Below are 13,131 nucleotides of genomic sequence, written 5' to 3'. Positions count from 1 at the left end.
GAAAAGACAAGAATGAATGTTGGAGGGAATGTGGGAACACTGGTACATTAATATAATGTTGGTGGAGTTGTGAACAGATCCAGCCATTCTGGAGAGCAATTTGAAACTATGTTCAATAAGTTATCAAACTTTGCATACCTTTTGACCCAGCAGTGTTTCTATTGGGCCTATATCCCAAAGAGATTTTATAGGAAAGGGAACTACATGTGCAAAAATTTTTGTGGCAGCCCTTTTTGTAGTGACAATAAACTGGGAATTGGGTGGATGCCCATCAGTTGGAGAATGGTTGACTATGTTATGGTATATGAATGCTATGGAATATTATTGTTCTAAAAGAAATGATCAAGAGAGAGAATGATTTTAGAAAGGCCTGGAGAGATTTACATGAACTGATGCTAAATGAAATGAGCAGAACTAGGAGATCATTGTACATGACAACATCAATGTTATACGATAATCAATTATGATGACTCTTTCCAAAAACTAGATGACTGATGCCAGTTCCAATGATCTTCTAATGAAGAGAGCCATCTACACCCAGAGAGAGGACTGTAGGAACTGAATGTGGATTACAACATACCATTTTCACTCTTTTTGTTGTGGTTCACTTGCATTTTGTTTTCCTGCACATTTACTTTATTTTTTTTATCTGATTTCTCTTGTGCACCAAGACAATTGTATAAATGTATTTATACATATTGGATTTAACATGTTTAAAATATACTGAATTGCTTGTCATCTAGGGGAAGGGATGGGGGGGGAAAGAGGAGAAAATCTGAAACAGAAGGCTATGCAAGGGTCAACACTGTCAAATGATCTGTACATATATTTTGAAAATAAAAATATTTTTTAAAAAAGGAACATTATACACAGCAACAAAAGATTATGTGATAACCAATTAGAGAAATAATAAGGAGTTACTTTGCCCAACTTTATGCCAATAAATTTGATAACTTAAGTGAAATGGATGACTTTCTCCAAAAATATAGGCTCCCTAGATTAACAGAGGAGGAGATAAATTGCTTAAATAGTCCCATTTCAGAAAAAGAAATAGAACAAGCTATTAATCAACTCCCCAGGAAAAAATCCCCAGGGCCAGATGGATTCACATGTGAATTCTACCAAACATTTAAAGAACAATTAGCCCCAATGTTATATAAATTATTTGAAAAAATAGGGGATGAAGGAGTCCTACCAAACTCCTTTTATGACACAGACATGGTACTGATACCTAAACCTGGTAGATCGAAAACTGAGAAAGAAAATTATAGACCAATCTCCTTAATGAATATTGATGCTAAAATCTTAAATAAGATATTAGCAAAAAGACTTCAGAAAATCATCTCCAAGATAATACACTATGATCAAGTAGGATTTATTCCAGGAATGCAGGGCTGGTTTAATATTAGGAAAACTATTAATATAATTGACCATATTAATAATCAAATTAATAAGAACCATATGATCATCTCAATAGATGCAGAAAAAGCATTTGACAAAATCCAACATCCATTCCTACTAAAAACTCTTGAGAGTATAGGAATAAATGGATTATTCCTTAGAATAATCAGGAGTATATATTTAAGACCGTCAGTAAGCATAATATGCAATAGAAATAAACTGCAACCTTTCCCAGTAAGATCAGGAGTGAAACAAGGTTGCCCACTATCACCATTACTATTCAATATAGTACTAGAAACGCTAGCCTCGGCAATAAGAGCCGAGAAAGAGATTCAAGGAATTAGAGTAGGAAATGAGGAAATCAAACTATCACTTTTTGCAGATGACATGATGGTATACTTAGAGAACCCCAAAGACTCTGCTAAAAAGCTACTAGAAATAATTCAAAATTTCAGCAAAGTGGCAGGATACAAAATAAATCCACATAAATCCTCGGCATTTTTATATATCACTAACAAAATGCAACAGCAAGAGATACAAAGAGAAATTCCATTCCAAACAAATGTTGAGAGTATAAAATATTTGGGAATCCATCTACCAAAGAAAAGTCAGGAATTATATGAGAAAAATTACAAAACACTTGCCACAAAAATAAAATCAGATTTAAATAATTGGAAAGACATTCAGTGCTCTTGGATAGGCCGAGCGAATATAATAAAGATGACAATACTCCCCAAACTAATCTATTTATTTAGTGCTATACCAATCAGACTCCCAAGAAACTATTTTAATGACCTAGAAAAAATAACAACAAAATGCATATGGAAGAATAAAAGGTCAAGAATTGCAAGGGAACTAATGAAAAAAAACTCAGAGGAAGGTGGTCTAAGTGTACCTGATCTAAAGCTATATTATATAGCAGCAGTCACCAAAACCATTTGGTATTGGCTACGAAATAGACCGGTAGATCAGTGGAACAGATTAGATACAAAGGACAAAAAAGGATACATCTATAGCAATCTAATCTTTGACAAACCCAAAGATTCCAACATTAGGGATAAAAATTCATTATTCGGAAAAAACTGTTGGGAAAACTGGAAATTAGTATGGCAGAAATTAGATATGGATCCACACTTAACACCATATACCAAGATAAGATCAAAATGGGTCCATGATTTAGGCATAAAGAGGGAGATAATAAATAGATTAGAGGAACAGAGGATAATCTACCTCTCAGACTTGTGGAGGAGGAAGGAATTTATGACCAGAGGAGAACTAGAGATCATTATTGATCACAAAATAGAAGATTTTGATTACATCAAACTAAAAAGTTTCTGTACAAATAATACTAATGCAAACAAGATTAGAAGGGAAGTAACAAATTGGGAAAATATTTTTAAAAACAAAGGTTCTGACAAAGGTCTCATTTCCAAAATATATAGAGAACTGACCCAAATTTATAAGAAACCGAACCATTCTCCAATTGATAAATGGTCAAAGGATATGAACAGACAATTCTCAGAGGAAGAAATTGAAACTATATCCACTCACATGAAAGAGTGTTCCAAATCACTACTGATCAGAGAAATGCAAATTAAGACCACTCTGAGATACCACTACACACCTGTCAGATTGGCTAAGATGACAGGAACAAATAATGACAAATGTTGGAGGGGATGTGGGAAAACTGGGACACTAATACATTGCTGGTGGAGTTGTGAAAGAATCCAGCCATTCTGGAGAGCAATCTGGAATTATGCCCAAAAAGTTATCAAACTGTGCATACCCTTTGACCCAGCAGCGCTACTACTGGGATTATATCCCAAAGAAATACTAAAGAGCGGAAAGAGACATATATGTGCCAAAATGTTTGTGGCAGCCCTTTTTGTTGTAGCTAGAAACTGGAGGATGAATGGATGTCCATCAGTTGGAGAATGGTTGGGTAAATTGTGGTATATGAAGGTTATGGAATATTATTGCTCGGTAAGAAATGACCAGCAGGAGGAATATAGAGAGGCCTGGAGAGACTTAAATCAACTGATGCTGAGTGAAATGAGCAGAACCAGAAGATCACTGTACACTTCAACAACAATGCTGTATGAGGATGTATTCTGATGGAAGTGGAAATCTTCAACATAAAGAAGATCCAACTCACTTCCAGTTGATCAATGATGGACAGAGGTAGCTGCACCCAGAGAAGAAACACTGGGAGGGGAATGAAAATTGTTAGCACTAATATCTGTCTGCCCAGGTTGCATGTACCTTCGGATTCTAATGTTTATTGTGCAACAAGAAAGTGATATTCGCACACATGTATTGTACCTAGACTATATTGTAACACATGTAAAATGTATGGTATTGCCTGTCGTCGGGGGGAGGGAATAGAGGGAGGGGGGGTAAATTGGAAAAATGAATACAAGGGATAATATTATAATATATATATATATATATATATATATATAATAAAAAAAAAATTAAAAGAAAAAAAAATAAAAAAAAAAAATAAAAAAAATAAAAAAAAAAAAAAAAAAAAAAAAAGAATTAGGGTTGAGGAGAAGGGATAGAACAACTTAGACTAAAAAAGAATCAAGGTGATTGTATGTAAGAAAAAAAATTGTTCCTAGCTTAATCAGGTAGCAAGAAAGTATCAAACAGACATAAAATAAAGAAAGGCAGTAAATTCGCTCTATGTAAGTACCTAAACCACAATTATCTAATCAAGAGTGAGACTTATATTATAAATATCTCAGTGCCCTATCAATTTCCATCACAAAATTGCTTAAATAGAAATGTTCTCAAATAAAAGCAAGCATTAAGATTGTTAAAAAAAAAAAAAAAAAAAAAAAAAAAAAAGATTATGTGATAACCAACTGTGATGAATGTGACTCTTTTCCACAATGAGGTGATTCAGGCCATTTCCAATAGACTTGTGAGGAAGAGAGGCATTTACATCCAGAAAGACTCTGTGGACTGAATGTGGATCACAGCATAGTACTTTCATTATGTTTTTTTTTTTTCATTTTCTTTTATTCTTTCAGGGTTTTCCCTTTTTGATTTGATTTTTCTTGTGGAGCATGATAAATATGGACATATATATATGAAGTGTATATGTTCAACATATATTGAATTGCTTGTTGTCTAGGGAAGGAAGGTTGAAAAATCTGAAACACAAGGTTTTGCAAGGGTGAATGTTGACAAATATCTTTGCAAACATTTTGAAAATAAAGTTATTAATGTAAAGGATTCAAAAATAATGTCAAAGTCCCCACATTAAGTGCAATGGCTAGCTTCTTTCCCCTTGGCTGAAACTACAAAGATATTCAAGCTCCACAATTTTTTTTTTCCTTTACCTACCACCCTTTCCCATGGTTCAGTTCTGAGTAAAGCCTAACTTTCAAATATCAGGATCAAGCAATAAAATTTGTTAGCTATTAAAACACCTATCAATTCCCACTCACTTTTGCTTTACTACAATTTTTCACAAAAAAGAGAAAATAAAAATGTTACCCCATACATTGGATTATAGGACAAATTGCTTCTTCCCATGTAGAAAGCAATGATTAGCATAAGTGAATTATAGTGTATGTTTAAAAAAATAACTTTTAAGAATAACTAATAGGACTTTTAGGAATAACAAATACGATTTGTCAGAAGTTAATCTGCAAGGAGATCAAGAGGAAGTCTTGACAAATAATTCAGTTAGACAATTCATCTAATTAGCAGTTTCATATTTTTCATTAGCAAGCTGCAGTCAACCATTGTTTTGTTTATGAGTGTGACACAGAGAGAGAGAGAGAGAGAGAGAGAGAGAGAGAGAGAGAGAGAGAGAGAGAGAGAGAGAGAGAGAGAGAGGAGGGGAGGGGGGAAGAGGGAGGCAAGAAGGAAGGGAAAGGGGTGAATTCTTCCTTTTGATCCAGCCAGTTGCTTTTGGCATTATTGACTACTTCACTAAACCCTACAACCTACAGCTTTAGTGGCCTTCTAGGACCTCATGAACTTTTAAGACTTACAAGGTCACCTTTGGCTAATCCAAATATCTGTAACTAAGCCATGAGGTTTTAAATAATGATTTGCTTCAATAGATGAAATATTATCAAATTTAATTTACTTATTCTTTATATACACTGATCCTCTTCCTAATAAGTATATTTCAAATTCAAGTATTTCTAAAAGTATACAATTCATCAACTCTCCACAAATTATGCAAATATAATATGTATATAATAATGGATATATGTATATATAATGCTGTGTATAATATTATTTGCTCCATAAGACACATAAAAGCTAAATATATTCAAGCTATTAGATCAAGAAGCCCAAGTATTAGGCCTTTAGAACTTGTATTTGAATCTTAGGTGGTAGATAATGAAATGTATTACATAACATCTCATGCCATTTAGAGAGAGTATTGAAGTTTTACAGGATATCATTAGGCATGGCAGATATAATATAGAACATCTATCCCTTGCGGAGGTATTGACAAGTCATGTCACAAAAATACCCAACAACATACAGACTGAGACCAAAAACCGTACAGAATCAGCTTACATTTTGGTTATTTGGACAAAAGGAGGAAAAGAGGGAAAAAGAAGGTGAGGGGAAAGGAAAGAAGGGATAGGAGAAGGAAATGCAGGAGCAATCAAAAGAGGGAGGAGAAGTTAGAAGAAAAGAAAAAAGAAGAGGGGGGTAAACGGGAGGAATGGAGAAGAAACAGAAGGGAGGAGGAAAAGAGGAAAAAAGGGGGACAGAAAAGATAAGGAGGAAGGTAAAGATGAGGAGGGTAAACTAGCAGCAGTTGTAGCAGTGGGTCATCAGGATGCATATACATTTCTGTATTCTAAAGTTCAATGGTCCTGGAACTGAAATAAGAAATCATATGAGCTTGTGATGAATGAATGAGAAGCAGGAGAGGAGAAAAAACAAACCAAACCAAACAAACCAAACCAAACCAAACCAAACCAAACCAAACCAAACCAAACAAAGAAACAAACCAAACCAAACAAACCAACCAAAACAAACCAAACCAAACTACACCAAACCAAACCAAACTAGACCAAACCAACCAAACCAACCAAAACAAACCAAACCAAACCAAACCAAACAAACCAAACCAAACCAAACCAAACAAACCAAACCAAACCAAACCAAACAAACCAACCAAAACAAACCAAACCAAACTACACCAAACCAAACCAAACCAAACCAAACCAAACCAACCAAACCAACCAAAACAAACCAAACCAAACCAAACCAACCAAAACAAACCAAACCAAACCAAACCAAACCAAACAAACCAAACCAAACCAAACCAAACCAAACCAAACCAAACCAAAACAAACAAACCAAAACAAAACAAACCAAACCAAACAAACAAACTAAACCAAACCAAACTAAACCAAAACCAAACAAACAAACCAAACCAAACCAAACAAACAAACCAAAACAAACAAACCAAACCAAAACAAACAAACCAAACTAAAACAAACAAACCAAAACAAAACAAAACAAACCAAACAAACTAAACCAAACCAAACTAAACCAAAACCAAACAAACAAACCAAACCAAACCAAACAAACCAACCAAACCAACAAACCAAACCAAAACAAACAAACCAAACCAAACCAAAACTAAACCAAATCAAATAAACCAAACCAAACCAAACCAAACAAACAAATCAAACCAAAACAAAACAAAAAACAAAAACTTGGTGGGAGGCTGGTGAAGAACAAAGGCAGATGGGTAATAGCCTGTACTGTTTCAGTTGGCAGAATTTTCTTTACGGATTGGGGATTAAATCCAAAATAAATCAAAATGTTTCTAGTTTCTACTTTACATTAGAATATCTTCAGTTTACAAAAGAAGAAATGGAGTCTCGGAGAGGAAATACTTTTCCCACATCACAAAGGTAAGCAACAGAGCGGGTCCCGAGATGTGAACAAAAGTCCTGGAGCTCACCCAATCTCGTGATCTGGAGCTTTGGACCGCTGGCACTGAAAGTCAAACGGAGCCAGCACTTGCGCACTCATCAGTGTATGACTTGCCTCCAGCATTCGCGGGAGCCAGGGACCCGACAAAAGCACGTGCAGTTCAGTTCCCCTCATGCTGTTGCCAGGGTTACAATCGGGCGGAATCGGTTATAACTGCTGGGGCCTCACAGATCTCTAAACCTCCGTCTGCGGGTTATAGACATTTTCCGCTTCAATTCCCCTTCCGAGTAGGCTGAAGGCCCAGGAGAGGACTGCCCCCGGGACGTCTCATGTCTGGTCTTGAAGCCGGCCTCCAGGATGAAGATTTTCAACTTGGACAAGAAAGGGCAGTTTACTTCTCCGGCCCTGCGGAGTTACTTAGAAGCCTCAGAGACCGACTCCAGGGCAGGATACCTGATCCAGGAAAAGAATCTCGGGAAGTAAAAGCTGACGCGATGGGGACATGGCGAAAGAGCAGCAGCTGCTGCTGCTCGGAAAGCACAACGTGAATGATCTATAAAAAATGATGACGTAAGAAGAAAGTTTGGGGGAGGGGGCGGAGAAGGGAAGGTCCTCACAGGAGGAAGCTAAGGCACCCCCGTCTTTAAATCCTTGACCCCCAGGCCTGAGCTAACCCTTGGAAAATCATTCCCCTCAGCATCAGGATCAGGGTCAGACTTTGCCTCCTGGACATTAGATAGCAAGTCCTGAAAGCTGGCATCACTTCTCCCTCCTGCCTATTCATTTTTAATGAACGGGAAACTCCTTTCTACTTTTAGCTGGGGCCCAACTGACTGCTCAAATCAGTGGCAACATGGGAGCAAACACTATTCTGTTTTGCTGAAAAACAGAACAGTCTAAAACGACTGTTTGAAGAGAATTTAATTGGCAAAGTCAGTGGAATGCTTTGTGTTTCCTTAAGTTCATTTTCACAAAAGAGGAAATTGAGGTAAACTGGCTTAAGTGACCTGCCCAGCCTCACACAACTGTAAGTATCTGTTTTTGTTTGGCTTTGTTTTGTTTTGGCTTTTTTGGCTGGCATTTGGAGTTAAGTGACTTGCCTAGGGTAACACAACAAGGAAGTGTTAAGGGTCTGAAGCCAAATTTGAACTTAAATCCTCCTAATTCCAGGGCAGGTGCTTTATCTTCTTCGCCTTCCAATTGCCCCTGAGACCAAGATTTTTAGTTGAGAAAGTTCAAAATGAATCATGGAAGGTTTGAGGAGGGATGAAATGGTTTTGAAGAGCTTCTGTGGTAAGTGGCAAAGTAAATGAGGGAGATATAAAAGAATAGTCTTGTATCAATGAGAGTCCAAATTTGTAGTGGTCCTAGTAAGCACAGTTGCATGATTTTCTCTACCTTTATTTAGCAGCATGTGTATGTGGGCAAAGGCAACAAAGGGCATTGAATCACTATTCAAGGCTGTATAAAATGAGGAAGTTGAGGAAATGTAAAGTGAGGGGTTTTCAGGGAGCAAAAAGTAATGTTGAAAAACAAGTATAAACCAGATGCTTATAAGCTGAAGTGGTGTAATGTTGGAGAAACTGAGATAGAGATGAGAGAGTATTTAATAATTTATTTAGAAGGGAGAGATTTACTGGGGCCAAAGGAATCCATGATTTGGTCCCAGGGCTGAGTGCGACTATTGTCTCCAAGAATACAGCAAGTAATGTGAGTTCTCACTGACATATAGTGAGGTGGCTCAGACTCAGGGGGTAGACTGAGGCAGGACAGAGTTAGGCAGCTGGGAGCTGGAATGAGACTCTGACAGAGTGGGATGAGCCACCGGAGATGGGGATGACATAATGGGGGGAGGCACCCTGGAGATGGGGAGAGGCATCTTGATAAGATTGTATCTGATATTCGGATAGCTTGGGATGGGGAGAGGCATTCTGATATTCTAAAATATAAAATCTTTTATCCTTATCAAATATTCTGATTAAGAGGGAGGGGTGGTTTTAGGGGATTGAGCAGAACAACTATAAACTGAGGCAAAACAATTAGGAAAACTGAGTCAGGACAACAAAAGAGAACTGTGGCATAACATTCCACACTCTCTCTCTTCTGACTAGTCAAATCTTTGAATTACCTTCCCTTAGAAGGTCTTAGCACCATAACTTTGACCAAGCCTATGTAAAGCAAACAAACCAAAATAAAACTAGAAAAATGCAAGGACTTAATTACCTGAACAAGTCTCTCCCTGATAACCCCAGATCTATTAGCATAAAAATAGCATTCCTCATAACAGCCTCCCTGTTGCAGAAATAGCAGATCACCTGCAGTTGAGGAGCATGCCAGCCAGAGAATACACTTTGAGATAGACAGTTCACTGTGAGTTAAGTCTGTGATCATTTGTGCACTTAACTCAGCCTCTGCTTATATTTGGAATAGCAGTGCTCAAGACAGTCCTGCTGCCCATCCTAAGAGGGGCACCCCAAGTCTGTGAGCGACCCCAAAAGGGGGAAAAGTGGGACTTGGAGTAGCTCTACTAGTCCCCTCTTGATAGAACAGGAGCTGCTACTAGGATCCAGATGTCTGAGCAAATTATGCAGTTAGACCAAGGAAGGCAACCCCAAACTATTAGCTTAGGCCTGAGGCCAAAATGTTAATTAAGGAACTGGGGTAACAGGAGTGGAGAAACAGATCAGAGAGATGGCCAGTCCCAAGACAGGTGTCTGATTTCTGGTTGTTTCTGAAAAATAATCCCCAAAACTGGGTCTACCAGGACAATTCCAGCAGAATAAGGGATTTCAAAGTTAAAATAAAACCAGCAAATCATAGTCCAGTAATTTTTAGCAAGGAGTAAAAATGAAAAGGACTGTTTAAATAATTTCTCAATCTGAACTAATGAGATAGGGGGCAGGGCAGAAGTACCTAAGAAAAATACATGTTTCCCCAATTTGCTAACCAGTTTCTGCCTCCCTTTTTTTCTCAAGGAAAGGAATTATCAAATAACCATTCCATATATAAATCCCAAGAGTGAATCAAAATTCCTATACATAACAAACTAGTACAGTAAGTTTTCTAAAAATCCCTTAAACATATAGCAATAGTTATACAGTTTTAACAAATCCATCCCCAACTTTAAACACACAGTAACAGATGACCCAATTAGGGTGCCTAAATTCCCCCATATCAGTCCATCAGGATGAAGCTTCTTTCAAAACTGCTTCAGGAAAATGATGTTATTCAGTGTTACTGATCAATCCAGCTGTGCTCATGTTTATGCTATATATGACAGAAGCTTAATTACTCTCGTGGAGAAAACAGGATGTGATTCTTCAGCCATGTCTTGTGTTCTTAAAACTGCCTCTTGAACTGTGTTTCAAGAGGAAATAAAAATACCCTATTGTTAGTTGATAAGGTTAAAATAACATTAAAGTTAAATACACTTAGTAATGTTTAAAAAAATGCTCCCATCAAGTGCATTTCTTTTTTTTTTTTTTTTTTTATTTTTTTTTATTTTTATTTATTTATTTTTAATTAAAGCTTTTTTTTTTTTTATTATATATATATATATATTTTATAATATTATCCCTTGTATTCATTTTTCCAAATTACCCCCCCTCCCTTATTCCCTCCCCCCGACGACAGGCAATACCATACATTTTACATGTGTTACAATATAGTCTAAGTAAAATACATGTGTGTGAATATCATTTTCTTGTTGCACAATAAACATTAGAATCCGAAGGTATATGCAACCTGGGCAGACAGATATTAGTGCTAACAATTTACATTCCCCTCTCAGTGTTTCTTCTCTGGGTGTATCTACCTCTGTCCATCATTGATCAACTGGAAGTGAGTTGGATCTTCTTTATGTTGAAGATTTCCACTTCCATCAGAATACATCCTCATACAGTATCGTTGTTGAAGTATACAGTGATCTTCTGGTTCTGCTCATTTCACTCAGCATCAGTTGATTTAAGTCTCTCCAACCCTCTCTGTATTCCTCCTGCTGGTCATTTCTTACTGAGCAATAATATTCCATAACTTTCATATACCACAATTTACCCAACCATTCTCCAACTGATGGACATCCATTCATCTTCCAGTTTCTAGCTACAACAAAAAGAGCTGCCACAAACATTTTGGCACATATATGTCTCTTTCCGCTCTTTAGTATTTCTTTGGGATATAATCCCAGTAGTAGCGCTGCTGGGTCAAAGGGTATGCACAGTTTGATAACTTTTTGGGCATAATTCCAGATTGCTCTCCAGAATGGCTGGATTCTTTCACAACTCCACCAGCAATGCATTAGTGTCCCAATTTCCCCACATCCCCTCCAACATTTGTCATTATTTGTTCCTGTCATCTTAGCCAATCTGACAGGTGTGTAGTGGTATCTCAGAGTGGTCTTAATTTGCATTTCTCTGATCAGTAGTGATTTGGAACACTCTTTCATGTGAGTGGATATAGTTTCAATTTCTTCCTCTGAGAATTGTCTGTTCATATCCTTTGACCATTTATCAATTGGAGAATGGTTTGGTTTCTTATAAATTATGGTCAGTTCTCTATATATTTTGGAAATGAGACCTTTGTCAGAACCTTTGTTTTTAAAAATATTTTCCCAATTTGTTACTTCCCTTCTAATCTTGTTTGCATTAGTATTATTTGTACAGAAACTTTTTAGTTTGATGTAATCAAAATCTTCTATTTTGTGATCAATAATGATCTCTAGTTCTCCTCTGGTCATAAATTCCTTCCTCCTCCACAAGTCTGAGAGGTAGATTATCCTCTGTTCCTCTAATCTATTTATTATCTCCCTCTTTATGCCTAAATCATGGACCCATTTTGATCTTATCTTGGTATATGGTGTTAAGTGTGGATCCATATCTAATTTCTGCCATACTAATTTCCAGTTTTCCCAACAGTTTTTTCCGAATAATGAATTTTTATCCCTAATGTTGGAATCTTTGGGTTTGTCAAAGATTAGATTGCTATAGATGTACCCTTTTTTGTCCTTTGTATCTAATCTGTTCCACTGATCTACCGGTCTATTTCGTAGCCAATACCAAATGGTTTTGGTGACTGCTGCTATATAATATAGCTTTAGATCAGGTACACTTAGACCACCTTCCTCTGAGTTTTTTTTCATTAGTTCCCTTGCAATTCTTGACCTTTTATTCTTCCATATGCATTTTGTTGTTATTTTTTCTAGGTCATTAAAATAGTTTCTTGGGAGTCTGATTGGTATAGCACTAAATAAATAGATTAGTTTGGGGAGTATTGTCATCTTTATTATATTCGCTCGGCCTATCCAAGAGCACTGAATGTCTTTCCAATTATTTAAATCTGATTTTATTTTTGTGGCAAGTGTTTTGTAATTTTTCTCATATAATTCCTGACTTTTCTTTGGTAGATGGATTCCCAAATATTTTATACTATCAACATTTGTTTGGAATGGAATTTCTCTTTGTATCTCTTGCTGTTGCATTTTGTTAGTGATATATAAAAATGCCGAGGATTTATGTGGATTTATTTTGTATCCTGCCACTTTGCTGAAATTTTGAATTATTTCTAGTAGCTTTTTAGCAGAGTCTTTGGGGTTCTCTAAGTATACCATCATGTCATCTGCAAAAAGTGATAGTTTAATTTCCTCATTTCCTACTCTAATTCCTTGAATCTCTTTCTCGGCTCTTATTGCCGAGGCTAGCGTTTCTAGTACTATATTGAATAGTAATGGTGATAGTGGGCAACCTTGTTTCACTCCTGATCTTACTGGGAAAGGTTGCAGTTTATTTCTATTGCATATTATGT

The 13,131-nt window shown here is 36.6% G+C and overlaps 1 long non-coding RNA gene across 1 annotated transcript in view; it reads left to right on the top strand.

The window, feature by feature from the left end:
- Positions 1-7,915: 7,915 nt before the first annotated feature.
- Positions 7,916-13,131, top strand: part of LOC141544643 (uncharacterized) — an 83,045-nt gene continuing 77,829 nt past the window's right edge. Inside the window, exon 1 of the long non-coding RNA XR_012482727.1 lies at positions 7,916-8,359. This is a non-coding gene — a long non-coding RNA (uncharacterized LOC141544643). The remainder of the gene's footprint in view (positions 8,360-13,131) is intronic.

This window comes from Sminthopsis crassicaudata, chromosome 5 (genome assembly GCF_048593235.1).
Source record: "Sminthopsis crassicaudata isolate SCR6 chromosome 5, ASM4859323v1, whole genome shotgun sequence".
Taxonomy (NCBI): Eukaryota; Metazoa; Chordata; class Mammalia; order Dasyuromorphia; family Dasyuridae; genus Sminthopsis; species Sminthopsis crassicaudata.
Note: the sequence above shows the minus strand (reverse complement) of the source record. Positions and strands in the feature narration are given on the sequence as shown.